We start from the raw sequence: 14221 nt of genomic DNA, 5'->3' as shown, positions 1-14221 counted from the left end.
TCATCAGCTGAAGACACTGACCCAGCGCTGCACAGACCAGACCCTTAAATTCAGGGTCTGCTGATGGAACAGGGGCCGCAGCAGGTGGATGATGGATCTGATTACTGAGGGAGGGGTCCACGGACACGCTGAAGCGGACCGGACCTCCACTTCCACCTTCGCTTCAATCACGCGCATCAGGTAAGAGAAGGGGAGCATCAGAGCGCAACGACACTGAGGGATTTACATGCAGTTCTATCGGGCTGCCCTCCGCGTCGAAATCCGACGCGGAAGGGGTACCCCCTGTGTCAAATAGTGCCGAACAGGGCTCTGACTATGCGTCCATTTCTGACGACTTGGGATGAGCGGGCGGGGCTTTGGAGGGAGGCGGGTTGTTCATGTTCAAACTTTTACCAACTGCTGTGAGAAATGCCACATCGGTAGGTATAGCTTTAAATATGGACAGATATGGACTCCTGAAATTATTTTATTTAGACTAGTAAGTACTCCTGCCCAGACTAGAATGTACATGAACTGATTACTAATTTAAACTTAGATATCTCAGATAATTGACTTCTTTTCAACTATTTGACTTTTGAGTACTTGCCAGTACTGAGTACCGATACAAGTACATAATAATCCCATTCCAGTTGTTAGTTCCTTTTGTAAATGTGCTTTATTGTCGTTGTCATTAGTCTGACTGGAACAAAGTGCTGCTACTGACATTTAATGTGTTGGAATGAGTGTTTGTCAATTAATCCACCAGGGGGCGCCGCTCTGAATTAACCATACTGGGCAAATACCACGAAGAAGAGGAAAGTTTTATGAGAAGAAGAAAGTCAGTAAAAACAAACATGGAGACGACAGAGGGAACACTAATGTGATACTAATATTGCAGTGTTTTCTCTGGTAAGGTTTAAAAGTTTAGCTTCAGCAGGAAGAGAAAAGAGAAATGAGCGATAAGTTTGGTTTTCACTTGAACGAGCGGTAACTTCCCACAAGTGACATGTGCACCATGAATTTGTAAAAAGTCGGAACCGTTCAGGTGAGTTTGATCGCTCTTGGCAGCATTCTCCAGTAGTGGAGATCGCACTTGTTATTTTCCTTGGTTATCGCGCGGACATTTTCGATCAGAGATGGAAGTTGGTTGATTTTACTAAAAAATACCTTCACCACTGTGGCTACACGGGTTGGAAACAACTTCGCCAACCAGGAAAATGCATCGCCAATGGCAATGTGTCCATAGGCTAGCGCAAGCCTAGAGAGTGGGCAGAGCTGAAGGGATGTTCAACGCCAAAGTCATTTCTTGTTTGTCTTGTTAGAGAAATTCAATGTAAATCTCTGGGAACCAGGGCTTTTTGGATCTACATCTAGTCACTGTCAGTGGTTTTACAACTCCCACAAGGTCTTTTGCATTCTACACTTCTATATAATAGGATGTATACTCAGTGCCAATGAAAACGCAACACTTGAATGTGTTGTATTGTTCCTGAGCTGCATCAGTATGTTTCAGTTTCACCTGTATAAGATAATCCCAGACAATTTCTTAACAACCTGAGACGGGCTGAGCTATTGTCACGCTTGAATGAACTTGTCTGCATTCATAAGACTTGTTTTTGAACTGCTCAACTTAAGGAATTGTGGTCAGTTAAGGAGTGGTCATGTTCTGTAGTGTATAAAGGCAAGCTGAAAAGTACCAAAATCATTTGCAATAACTCAGCGATGCCTAGACTGACACGTGACCACAGATGCCATGCTATGGGGCTCCTGGAGGCCGGAATCTCTGCTCGGCAGGTGGCGCGCCATTTTGGATGCAATGCGTCCACCATGGTCAGGATGCAACAGAGGCATGAAGAAACTGGCTCAACTGCAGGGACCAGCTTGGGTGCCATGTTGCCAATAGGACTCCTGCTCCACAGAACAGACAGGAACTGGTTACGGCTCTGGAGGAAGAGTGGGTCCATATACCCCAGGACAACATCAGAAGGCTTGTGAGGTCCATGAGAAGGCGTATTACAGCCTGTATGAATGCAAACGGAGGTCATATTTCATACTGAATTCTAGAACTGAATTTTGTGACTTTTGGTTTTGGGGGTCCTTGAGTTTCTTTCGTTATCCTTATTTTTTGTCAACAAATTTGAATGTGATTTTTTATTTTTACTGTATAGAAATGGCCTATGATTAATTCCAAAGAGCTTACGGAATAAAAATCCTCATCGATTTAAAAAAATATAAGAATCTTCAGGTGTTGCGTTTTCATTGGCACTGAGTATATGTACTTCTTTGTATGCAGATATTGTCCTTGTTTTAGTATTTGGATTTATAGATATCGGTAATTTGTCGACTTCTGTGACTGCCGTAGAAGTTACTGCGTCCTGAAATGACTTTTTCTGAGTCCTGCTCTTACAGTCCCCTCTGTTTTGTACATTTAATGTTAACATGAATATGTTTTTTTATCCATTTATGTGACAGTTCAGAGGTCTGATTATTCCAGCTTTTACATTTACAGTATACTCCCACACAGAGTGATGCATTCATCTGGGATCCAAAATGCACTGCTTTATTCAGGTGCAGCCCACTTGTTTGTATAAAGTGGTCCAGTTAGGGTTCAATAGGCTGAAATCAAGAGCATTTATTGTTGAAACTTCAATTCAAGTTCTGTAAGTGCATGAACTGTATTGTTAGGAACAGGCACAAGACTAAAATGAATAAGAGTTATACAAAAGTACAGTATATTTGGGCTTTTTTGTTAGTTGAAATGAGCTGTAGGTATTCATTGCTGTTCCAAGGATACACTATATAACAACCGCCCCCATGCAACCCATTCAACTCTGAAAACACTTGTTGCACAAAGCTGAAAAAAATCCTCCATATTCTGACAAGAGAAAAATTAGAGAATAGTCCCCAGGCTTCCAAATGTTTGGGCTTAAAGAGCAAGGTCACCTCAGTTTTGTATTTAGTTTGTACACCAGGCGTTTCAGAAGTGAAGCATCTGGAGTCTGATCTGCAGCGGGCACTTCCTGTAGCCTAAATAAAATGTATTTATATCACACATTTCAAGAACAAAAGCTAGAAGTGAGTGCGTCACAATATAAAGTTAAATAAGTCATAGGAGACAACAGTCAAAACAATATAAATGGAAATAACAGAATCAAAAGAGCTTCAGAGCATTGGGAGCCAATTCCAAAACTTGGAGCCTAAGTCTTAAAGGAGTGATATTTTGCGTTTTTTAAATGGAATTCTTCATTTTCAAACATTTCCCTGTGGTCTCCATAAACTGTAAATGCTCTGCTTGGCTCTGAATTCTTCAATCATTCAACTCCACAGGTCCATCTTCAACCCTATTTCTGACTAATGACACCAGAAAGGTGGTTTGGAGCGCTGACCCTTTAACAATTTCAACTAAAATTTGGAATTGATTATCGCTAACTTTGCAGAACAAAAAGTAAGCATTGATAAATGCAAATGTAATAGTGCCTGGTTAGAGAAAAGATCATTTACTACGATGTTGACATGAGTTTTCCTAAATTCTTAAATTCTTGGAGTCATGAATTTTTGCCAGATGGGCAGTAAAATCTGTACTAAGTAGTCTTAAAAAGGTCTAAAATGAGTGATATTCACCTTTTTTAAATGGAATTCTTCATTTTCAAACATTTCCCTGTGGTTCATAAACTGTAAATGCTCTGCTTGGGTCTGAATTCTTCATTCATTCAACTCCACAGGTCCATCTTCAACCCTATTTCTGAGTAATGACACCAGAAAGGTGGTTTGGAGCGCTGGCCCTTTAAATGCACATGAGACACTTCAGGCCCCGCCCCCTCCAGGTTGTTGGTTGCGTTGCTCTGTCCCGTTCAAACAACAACTGAACATTTGAGGAAATCAGCTTGAAGTTTGGACATATTTTCAGTGTGGACTACAACTGCTGCTGATAAACAATGATGTCGTACTCGGAGAAATGTTCGTCAGACCTTATATGTGCAAAGGGCTTTTCTTCCTCTGTCTTTAGTAATATATATTACACGGACTAGATGTCCTCTGAAATTAATGTTTATTTGCAAAATAGTACATTAGGACTGACACGAAGAGACTGTAAAACATCCAAGCACCTTCTGTAGTTGGACTACACCTACTCTTCATACCCTCGTAGATCACTCAAATCACTGTTTCATTTTATTTCACTGCCCTGAAATGTGTAAATACAGTCAGAAGTCTTTATTTACAGTACTGTACAGGAAGCTCTTACAGAGGAAATTCTTTAGCAAGTGTATTTTAAAGTACCGGTATATATACTAACCTTAATGTCAACCTGGTACTAACCCACTGGTTTTTGTTTTTCGTTTTGTTTTGTGTTGGTCTGTCAGTTTTTTGTCTTGTGCTGTATTATGCAAAGCTGCTGAATACTTGAATTTCCCTCAGGATTAAAAAAGTATCTATCTATCTATCTATCTATCTATCTATCTATCTATCTATCTATCTATCTATCTATCTATCTATCTATCTATCTATCTATCTATCTAGTATAGCAAACTATGACATGATCAAAAACAAATTATTTTTGAAAAGAAATGTCTCCATTTTGAATGTCTGGGGACGCCAGAAATTTGTGATGTTAAAATGGAGTCATGAGCCAAAAAAGGTTGGGAACCACTGACTTAAGGGTTGAACATACAAGAGGTTTAATATCACTGACATAAACCTGATTTAGTCAAGCTACTGCAGCGTGTGGTGTAATTTATTTATACCGTTAGCTGAGGAGAACATTATGGGTTTAGCCCTCCGGTATCCGGGTGTGCCTTTTAGGCACACTTTGCAATTTGTGTTAAAAAACTTCATATTATTTTTCACAATTTAAATAAGGTTAGAATTCAAAAGTTGTTCATTTTTGCATGATCTTTAAAATTCTGTCCACCAACTCAAATGTGCACATTGTAAACAACAGAAAATGACCAGACTAGCATCTGTCTGCCAAGTGTGCCTAAAACGCACTATTTCTAACATTTGATCTGCATGATTAGGACTGAGCTGGATTTACAAAAATAAAATCAAATTAGAGCAGAAAAATCAATCAATATATAATATTTAATAGTTTGATTTATAGGTGTGCGTTTTACGCACACTTGGTGACAGATGCTAGTATTTTTGAACATTTGACCTAGCGCCAAAAATAATAATACAAATTAACCAATGTTGGAGTTAACCCTTTCATGCATTAGTTATGAGAACCTTAGCTAAGATTTTTTTTCTTGAGTGTTTTTATTCCTCCATAGGCATGGAAAAAAAAAACAAACAAACAATGTGATCAAGTTTTTTTTTTTTTTTCATGGAGTTACAAAAATGTCCATGCATTTAATTTTTGAAGTAAAGAAACGTGTTTAACCCTTTCATGGACGAATTATGAGAACCTTAGTCAAGATTTTTTTCTTCAGTGTTCAGCCATGAAAAAAACAATGCAATTGAGTTTTTTTTTTTTCTATGGAGTTACAAAAATATCCATGCATTTAATTTTTGAAGTAAAGAAACATGTGTTTAAAACCCAATATCAGAAAGTGATATGAAAACAATAAAATAAAAACATTTTTAATGCTGCTAATCTGATGTCTTCTCACATTTTAACATATTCTAATGCTACTAATTACTCACTTCATGGAGATAATATGCAAAAAAAAACCTTCTTGTCTAACAAATAACAACTGATTTACACTCAGACATGTTAGTGCAGATCAGGTTTATCAAGAACAGTAAAGTTACAGTAATGATCTGAATTACAGTGTATGGGATGGTGCATAAGTGTCCACTGTGTTGGCTGATATGGAACTAAAACAACAAAACCCATTAATATACAAGAGAACAGCTGGAGAAGAACTGTCCACTGGAGTGGACAGTGCATGAAAGGGTTAAAACCCAATATCAGAAATTGATATTAAAACAATGTAATAAAATCCGATGTTTTCTCACATTTTAACATATTCTAATGCTAATTTTTGCTCGTTACATGGAGATAATGTGCAAAAAAAAAAAAAAAAATTCTAACAAATAATTGATGTACACTGAAACATGTTAGTGCAGATCAGGTTTATCAAGAACAGCAAAGTTATAGTAATGGTGTGAATTACAGTGTATGCAGTGGATGATGCATAAGCGTCCACTGTGTTGGCTGATAAGGGACTAAAACAATAAAATCCATGAATATACAACTGTCCACTGGAGTGACCAGTGTGCATGAAAGGGTTAATCACTGGCATATGCCAGGATGAAAAAATCAAATAATATGTGATCCACCTTTTATGTAGTATACTGAAAAAATATTTTTGTGTTTTTTGCATCAAAAAATGGTTTGTTTGCATTACAAACGCGGTATTTAAAGGGTTAAAAAATGTGACACTTATTGAGTATTTGGTATTTTTATTTACGGCTCAAGTTGATGAAAAAGAAAAAAGTGTAAAAGAATTAAAAACAAACCGTATGGAAATTTTTTGGACATTATTCCACAAGTGTGCCAAAAAGGCAGACTTGGTGCTTAGTAAGGGCCTTGGTGGACGGAATACCAGAGGTTTAATTCTGTCAGTACACACCTGGCAGTTGTTCTGTGTTCATGTTTTTATTGCCCAGGTTTTAGTTTGATACTGTTTATTTATTAAAAAAAAAAAAAGAAAGAAAAGAAAAGAAAAGAAAAGAAAAGAAAAAGCTTGGCTGTGATTTTGACACAACTAGCATAAGTTTGGCAATGTTGAATTTCATGTCTAATTTACAGACACAGCTTTATCTCTGTCAGACAGAACAGAAGGAGTTGAAGTCAAACAGATAGCAGAGACAGGAGTGGAATCACACACATTTGCACAGACTCTTTCACGCACGTACAAACAGTGACAGACTCAGTGACAACACAACAGACTAACGCTCACGTAAAGAGGAGCTATCTAGTGTACACATACAAACACAGTGACAAACAGTAACTGAGAGGAGCTTACAACGGAGACAAGTCGACAGACAAATACTACATATCCACCAGTGCAAACATCACACACACACACACACAGATAGAAAAAGAGAGTGAGAAATAATTCAACGGCAGGTTGCCCATGTCCGATACCCAAACGCTGTGTCTCGTAGCTGCTGGAGATTCTGACTGATCCTGACACTGATCCTGTATTTTGACTGGGACCAGCTTCTCCCACTGGCACAAAGCAGACAAATAGAGCGCATCTGATTCTACATAACAAGAGTAATCCCATCACTTTCTCACTCACCAACACACACAGCGGCACGGGGTTTGACATGAGCGCGCTCCGACTACACGTTGGAAGGCGATCACTACGGTGATACGTCTGGAGTTAAGCCACTGAAAGGCATCATTTCAGCTTCATAAATTGGATCTGAGAGGGAACGTAAACGATCAGCAGGGCTTATTGTCAGGTTTTGTAATTAAATATACGGCTTCAGAGGAAACGGGTCAGTAGGTGAGGATTATTTCAGTATTTAGAAAAGTCTGTACATGTAAAATAAAATAATAATAATAAAAAAAAAATCAATGTTGAAAAAGTATTCGCTTTTTTGCATGTTTTCTTCAGTTTCTTGTTCATTTTAATGCCTGGTAAAACTAAAGGTACATTTGTTTGGACGAATAGAATGAGAGCAACAAAAATAGTTCATAGTAGTTTAACCCTTTCATGCATAGTGGTCATTACAGTGGACAGTTCTTCTCCAGCTGTTCTCTTGTATATTCATGGGTTTTGTTGTTTTAGTTTCATATCAGCCAACACAGTGGACGCTTATGCATCATCTCATAAACTGCAATTCATACCGTTATTGTAACTTTGCTGTTCTTGATTGGTTCTTGAGTGGAAATCAATTGTTAATTGTTATTTTTTACATATTATCTCCATGAAGTGAGTAATAACTAGTATTCGAATATGTTGAATGTGAGAAAACATCAGATTAGCTGCATTAAACATGGTTTCATTTCACTGTTTTCATATCATTTTATAATATTGGGTTTTAAATACATGTTTCTTTGCTTCAAGAATAAAATTCATGGAGTAGCTGAGTGGACATTTTTGTAAATCTATGAAAAAAAACAAAACAAAACCTCAATCTCATTGTTTTTTTCATGCCTAAGGGGAATAAAAACACTCAAAAAAAAAAAAAAAAAACTCAACAAAGGTTCTCATAATTCATGCATGAAAGGGTTCATTTCAGTGCTGATATCTATCCATTTAACATGTTTTCTTGATAATAACCAAAATCACTTCAGTACTTACATCAATATCTATGGCACAGGTGTCAAACATGTGGCCCGGGGGCCAAATCCGGCCCGCCAAAGTTTCCAACCCGGCCCGTGGGATGAATTTATGAAAAACTGCAAAAATTACACTGAAGATATTAACAATCAATGGTGTCAAAATCATTTTATTCAGGTTCCACATACAGACACATACAGGGGTTGGACAAAATAATGGAAACATCTTAAAAAAAATCAACAAAATATAATTTAATATGGTGTAGGTCCGCCTTTTGCGGCAATTACAGCCTCAATTCTCCGAGGTATTGATTCATACAACTTGTGAATTGTTTCCAAAGGAATTTTCAGCCATTCTTCAGTTAGAATACCCTCCAACTCTTTTAGAGACGATGGCGGTGGAAATCGACGTCGTACTTGAATCTCTAAAACTGACCATAAATGCTCAATAATGTTGAGGTCTGGGGACTGTGCCGGCCATACGAGATGCTCAACTTCATTAGAATGTTCCTCATGCCATTCTTTAACAGTTCTAGCTGTATGGATTGGGGCATTATCATCTTGACGTGAAGGTGTTTCCATTATTTTGTCCAACCCCTGTACTGTCCAATTAGATTTTAAGCGGGTCAGAACCAGTCAAATATTATCAGAATAACCTATAAATGATGACAACCCCACATTTTCTTTTTGTTTTTTGGTGTAAAAAAAGTAAAATTACATAAAAATGTTTACATTACCAAACTATACTTTTACAAAAAATATATTGGAAATAACACATCAGAGATATCCTTTAAGACATATTTAAGGAAATCAATTATGATATAGCATTGATATACATATATATTTATATTGTTTTTCTTTTTTTTAATGAATTCTGAATGTGTATGGACTACAGTAGTCTCATAACTTTTATAATGTTTCTGTATTTCTAAGGTGGAGGCTGCCTCTCACCGCACCTTTACTGTTTTATTATGTCTTTGATCAATGTGATGTATGTGCAAAACAATTAAATAAATAAAAGTTAAATGTGTGTGTGTCAAGGTTCAAATAGTTTTGGATTTTTCATTATAGCTTAGTTTTATTTAGTTTTGTCTTTCTTTCTCTAATTCAGTTCGTTGTAATTAGTTTTTAGAACAGGTTTGATAGTTTTTATTAGTTTTTGTTATTTTCTAAATGCTTAGTTTTAGTTTAGTTTTAGTTTTTTTTTTTTTACATCTTTTATCGTCTTCGTTGTCGTATTCACATAAATCCCAGACAGGACTCTGCTGCTTTCTCCCAACTTTAGTCTCCATGTTTCCAGATAGAGTGGGAGAGAGAAGACGACTCTAAACGAGAAGTGACGAGAAGTGACAGACCGTTAAATATCATATGGTGCCAGAGGCTAAAATTGCTAGAGGGAAATAAATCGATTTTATATCAATCTGACATTGAAAAAGATGAAAAAGAAGGGAATTTTACCCAGAATTTTTATTCATTTTAGTTAGTTTTAGAGGCACACAATACTGTTTCATTTATTTATCATTTTTTTCTTTAACCTGTTTAACTCTGACCATATTTTCAGGGGAAAAACGCCTAAAAAGGCATACCCAAAGTAAATGAAGAATTACTTAACTCTTTCCCCGCCATTGACGAGATATTCCGTCAATTGCTTCCCAACGCTTCCCCGCCAATGACGAGATTTTCCGTCAATCCGTGTTTTCACTGTTATACTGTAGTTGGAGGTGTTGTGGATCATGTGAATTACTTTCCTTAGTCCAAAAACAAACAATTAAGCAGCTTTTTCGGAAAAATGACGGGCCGGGTTTAACGTTTTTGCACTGGAGTCTCCGTATCCCATGGCAACGCATCCAGCGGCAGTCACTGAATGAGGAAATGAAGACTGCAGGAACCGTGCGCAGTTTCAAAAGCCTTAAAGATGATTATGGAGACAGAGTCTGACAATTCAATATATGACGGAGCTACAGAAGAACCATTTAGAGACAGGAACGGAGAAATAGAAGGTCAGGGAGACGGACACGGAACACGGGAAACAAGGAGCGGCTCAGGTCCGACACGGAGGTGCGGGTGGGGGGGGCGGGGGCACAGAGCAACACGGAGAAAATGACAGACAGGAGGAAGAGAAAAGAGACATTTCTAGTGGACATTCAAGGAGAAGACAGACATACAGACATGGGACAAGACAAAGGAAAGCTAGTGTTCATCTGTTAGAGTGAGTTCAGATTCAGACTGAGGACACAGAACAGATTCAGCTGTAGAATGTCAGCAGGACACATGGAAGACACTGTTGGATTTGGCTTTTGTATGAAATAAATAAATACATATATTCATACAGAGATAAATAACTAGATGTCCATAGAATTATTTACAGATCAAACACAGCAGCTGGTCCAACAGGAGGACCTGGTGCAGCCAAAGGCCAGAAATCTACAGTATTTAGTGCATTTGTTTCTTTTTTTCTTGAAAATGAGGAATATTGAGGTGTTTATATCCAAAAGCTAAACTACTATGTGTTAGACTTATAACTGATGTATGTAAATGTGCAAAGTTTAGAAGGAACCTTGTGCTTTACAAGATGTTCGGTCTAAAGTTTGGTGTGGATTCCCCTAACATTTTGTGGAATGATGGGATATCTTAGAGCTGTTTGTTACTATTATTGCTGTTATTATTATTTTATTTTGTGATTTTGAAGATAGTGTTACTGTTGGTGAATAAGAAAGAGTCAAAAATGTAAATAGGAAATCAGTTTTCTCTTGAAAATCAATATCTTTGAAAAAAAATGCAATTTTCTCAGCTTTTTGCTCAAAATTCAGTTTTTTCCTGAAAATGACCAATATTCAAATGTTTATATCTCACGAACGAATAAAGATAGAATAAAATAGTTTTTTGTGTTTAAAAGTTGAAGTTCTGTTCTTTCTTTTGATGTATTCAGTGTTCACATACTCCTAACACAACATTTTCAGTGAGCCTCCAAAGATTAGTGAAAATGACCAAAACGGCTGGCGCTGGCTACCAACTCACTGGAAAATGCTCTGGCGGGGAAAGAGTTAAGGTTCCTATGGATGTTCTTGGTGTCTGTGGACATTTACAGACCTCACAGAATCTATTCCCATTGTCTAAAATATTGTATCTATTACTATGCCTGAGTAAACTGGAACAAACTAAAAGAGGAATTAGAATTTTTTTTATCCTCGCCTGTTTTTTTTCTGGCTGGATTGACGATGATATGCATCAATTAATTGTTTGTGTCGGAGATTTTTAATAGCGTATATTTCACCCCACAAAGATTAAAAATCATGTTTGAACATTAAAGTTTGCACTAAAATACACTTTTGATGTACTTTTATTAACATTAGGGTCTAAACTTTGAGCAAAAGCTGAAAAAAACATCCATTGTCCTGATTTATTATATTTTTTATAGTAGATGAATATTAATAGAATTTTTTGGGGGTGGGCTGATCGGGCTAAAGGGGTTAAATATCCTATGGTGCCAGAGGCTAAAATTGCTTGAGGGAAATAAATCGATTTTATATCAGTCCGTCATTGACAAAGACAAAAACGAAGGGAATTTTATCCATAATTTTTATTCATTTTAGTTAGTTTTATAAGCACACAATACAGTTTGAGTTAGTTATCATTTTTTTCTTTAACCCTTTCATGCACAGTGGTCTCTCCAGTGGACAGTTGTTCTCCAGCTGTTCTCTTGTATATTCATGGGTTTTGTTGTTTTAGTTCCATATCAGCCAACACAGTGGACACTTATGGACCATCCTATACACTGCATTTCATACCATTACTGTAACTTTGCTGTTCTTGATAAACCTGATCTGCACTAACATGTTTCAGTGTACATCAATTGTTATTTGTAAGAAAAAAAAAATTTTTTTTTTTTTTTTTTTTTGCATATTATCTCCATGAAAACAGTAATAATAATTAGCATTAGAATATGTTAAAATGTGAGAAAACATCCGATTTTATTACATTGTTTTAATATAAGTTTCTGATATTGGGTTTTAAACACGTTTCTTTACTTCAAAAATTAAATGCATGGACATTTTTGTAACTCCAAAAAAAAACAAAAAACAAAAACTTGATCATATTGTTTTTTTCATGCCTATGGAGGAATAAAAACACTGAAGAAAAAAAATCTTAACTAAGGTTCTCATAATTAATGCGTGAAAGGGTTAAGTTGTAGTTTTTATTTATTTCAGTTAACAAACATGTTTTTACAATTCTAGTTTTCATCATTTCGTTAGAATTCGTTAATAACCTTGGTGTGTGCGTGTGTGTGTGTGTGTGTGTGGGGGGGGGGGGGGGGGGGGGGGGGGGGGGGGGATGGGATGTTAACCTTCTGGTATCCCGTCCACCTAGGCCCTTACTAAGCGCCAAGTGTGCCATTTTGGCACACTTGTGGAATAATGTCAAAAAAAAAATTCATACAGTTCGTTTTTAATTCTTTTACACTTTTTTCTATTTCATCAACTTGAGCCATAAATAAAAATACCAAACACTCAATAATTGTCAATTTTTTTTTTAACCCTTTAAATGATGTTTGTAATGTAAACAAACCATTTTTTTGGATGGAAAAAACACAATTTTTTTTTTTTTTTTTTTGTCAATATACTCCATAAAAAGTGGATCACATATTATTTGATTTTTTTCATCCTGGCATATGTCAGTGATTAACTCCAGCATTGGTTAATTTGCATTATTATTCTTGGCGCTAGGTCAAATGTTCAAAAATACTAGCATCTGTCACCAAGTGTGCGTAAAATGCACACCTATAAATCAAACTATTAAATATTATATATTGATTTATTTTTCTGCTCTAATTTGATTTTATTTTTGTAAATCCAGCTCAGCTCTAATCATACAGATCAAATAATCATTAATTTTAGATTTTTTTAACCCTTTAAACAATCTCTTTTCATCATGATGTCACTACATTTTTTGATGCAAAAAACACAAAATATGTTTTGTTTTGTTTTTTTCAAAATACTAGATAAAAATTGGATTACATATTTAATTTTTGCAGCCTGGCATATGTCAATGATTAACAGCAACATTAACAACGTTACTAAATTAATTTAGCCCCTCCCCTCTCAAATGAAGCCCAGATCTCAGTAAAAGCAGGATTTATGCCTTAAAGGCTTTGGATCAAAAACAGTGGTTCTAATGTTAGAAATAGTGCGCTTTATGCACACTTGGCAGACAGATGCTAGTCTGGTCATTTTCTTTTGTTTACAATGTGCACATTTTAGTTGGTGGACAGAATTTTAAAGATCATGCAAAAATGAACAACTTTTGAATTAAAACCTTATTTAAATTGTGAAAAATAATATGAAGTTTTTTAACACGAAGAACAAAGTGTGCCTAAAAAGCACACCTGGATACCGGAGGGTTAAAAGTGAATTTTTAATTATTTTAATAAGATGAGCCCTTATAATACCAACAGCTTTATTGGTATAATGTTAAATCCATTAAATCCCCGGAGGCGATACGAATTTGAATTTCAGTTCCATGTTAAACTTATAAAAATTATCAGAAAAGTTGTGTCATTTGGAAGTTTGTGTGTGTGTATGTGTGTGTGTGTGTGTGTGTGTGTGTGTGTGTGTGTTATGGCGGTCCCTTCACAACGGGGGAGATGGATGGTGTAAAGCGGTAATAAATCTGTGGAGTTACTGCTGCTGCCAGAAAACTTTATTTGTCAGAAGTTGAAGGTAAAACACTGGAGGCCAGACAGAGTTCCACTTTGTGGTTGTCGATGAAATCTCTTCTCTCTGGGTGGTTTTTGGTCTCATCTTACTGGTGTATGCATGATAGGACTTATTTTCACACACACACACACACACACACACACACACACACACATTTGGCTGTCTCCAGAAGCATTGTATTATTGATAGAGAAGCAGTCAGAGGGCGATGTTTTGCACCGCAGCTGAATAAATCAACACCATGAATAAATCACCAAATCAAACCATATTTACAACCAGGGAGAGGCCATCAA

This window comes from Sphaeramia orbicularis, chromosome 1 (assembly GCF_902148855.1).
Source record: "Sphaeramia orbicularis chromosome 1, fSphaOr1.1, whole genome shotgun sequence".
In the NCBI taxonomy this organism is placed as follows: domain Eukaryota; kingdom Metazoa; phylum Chordata; class Actinopteri; order Kurtiformes; family Apogonidae; genus Sphaeramia; species Sphaeramia orbicularis.
Note: the sequence above shows the minus strand (reverse complement) of the source record.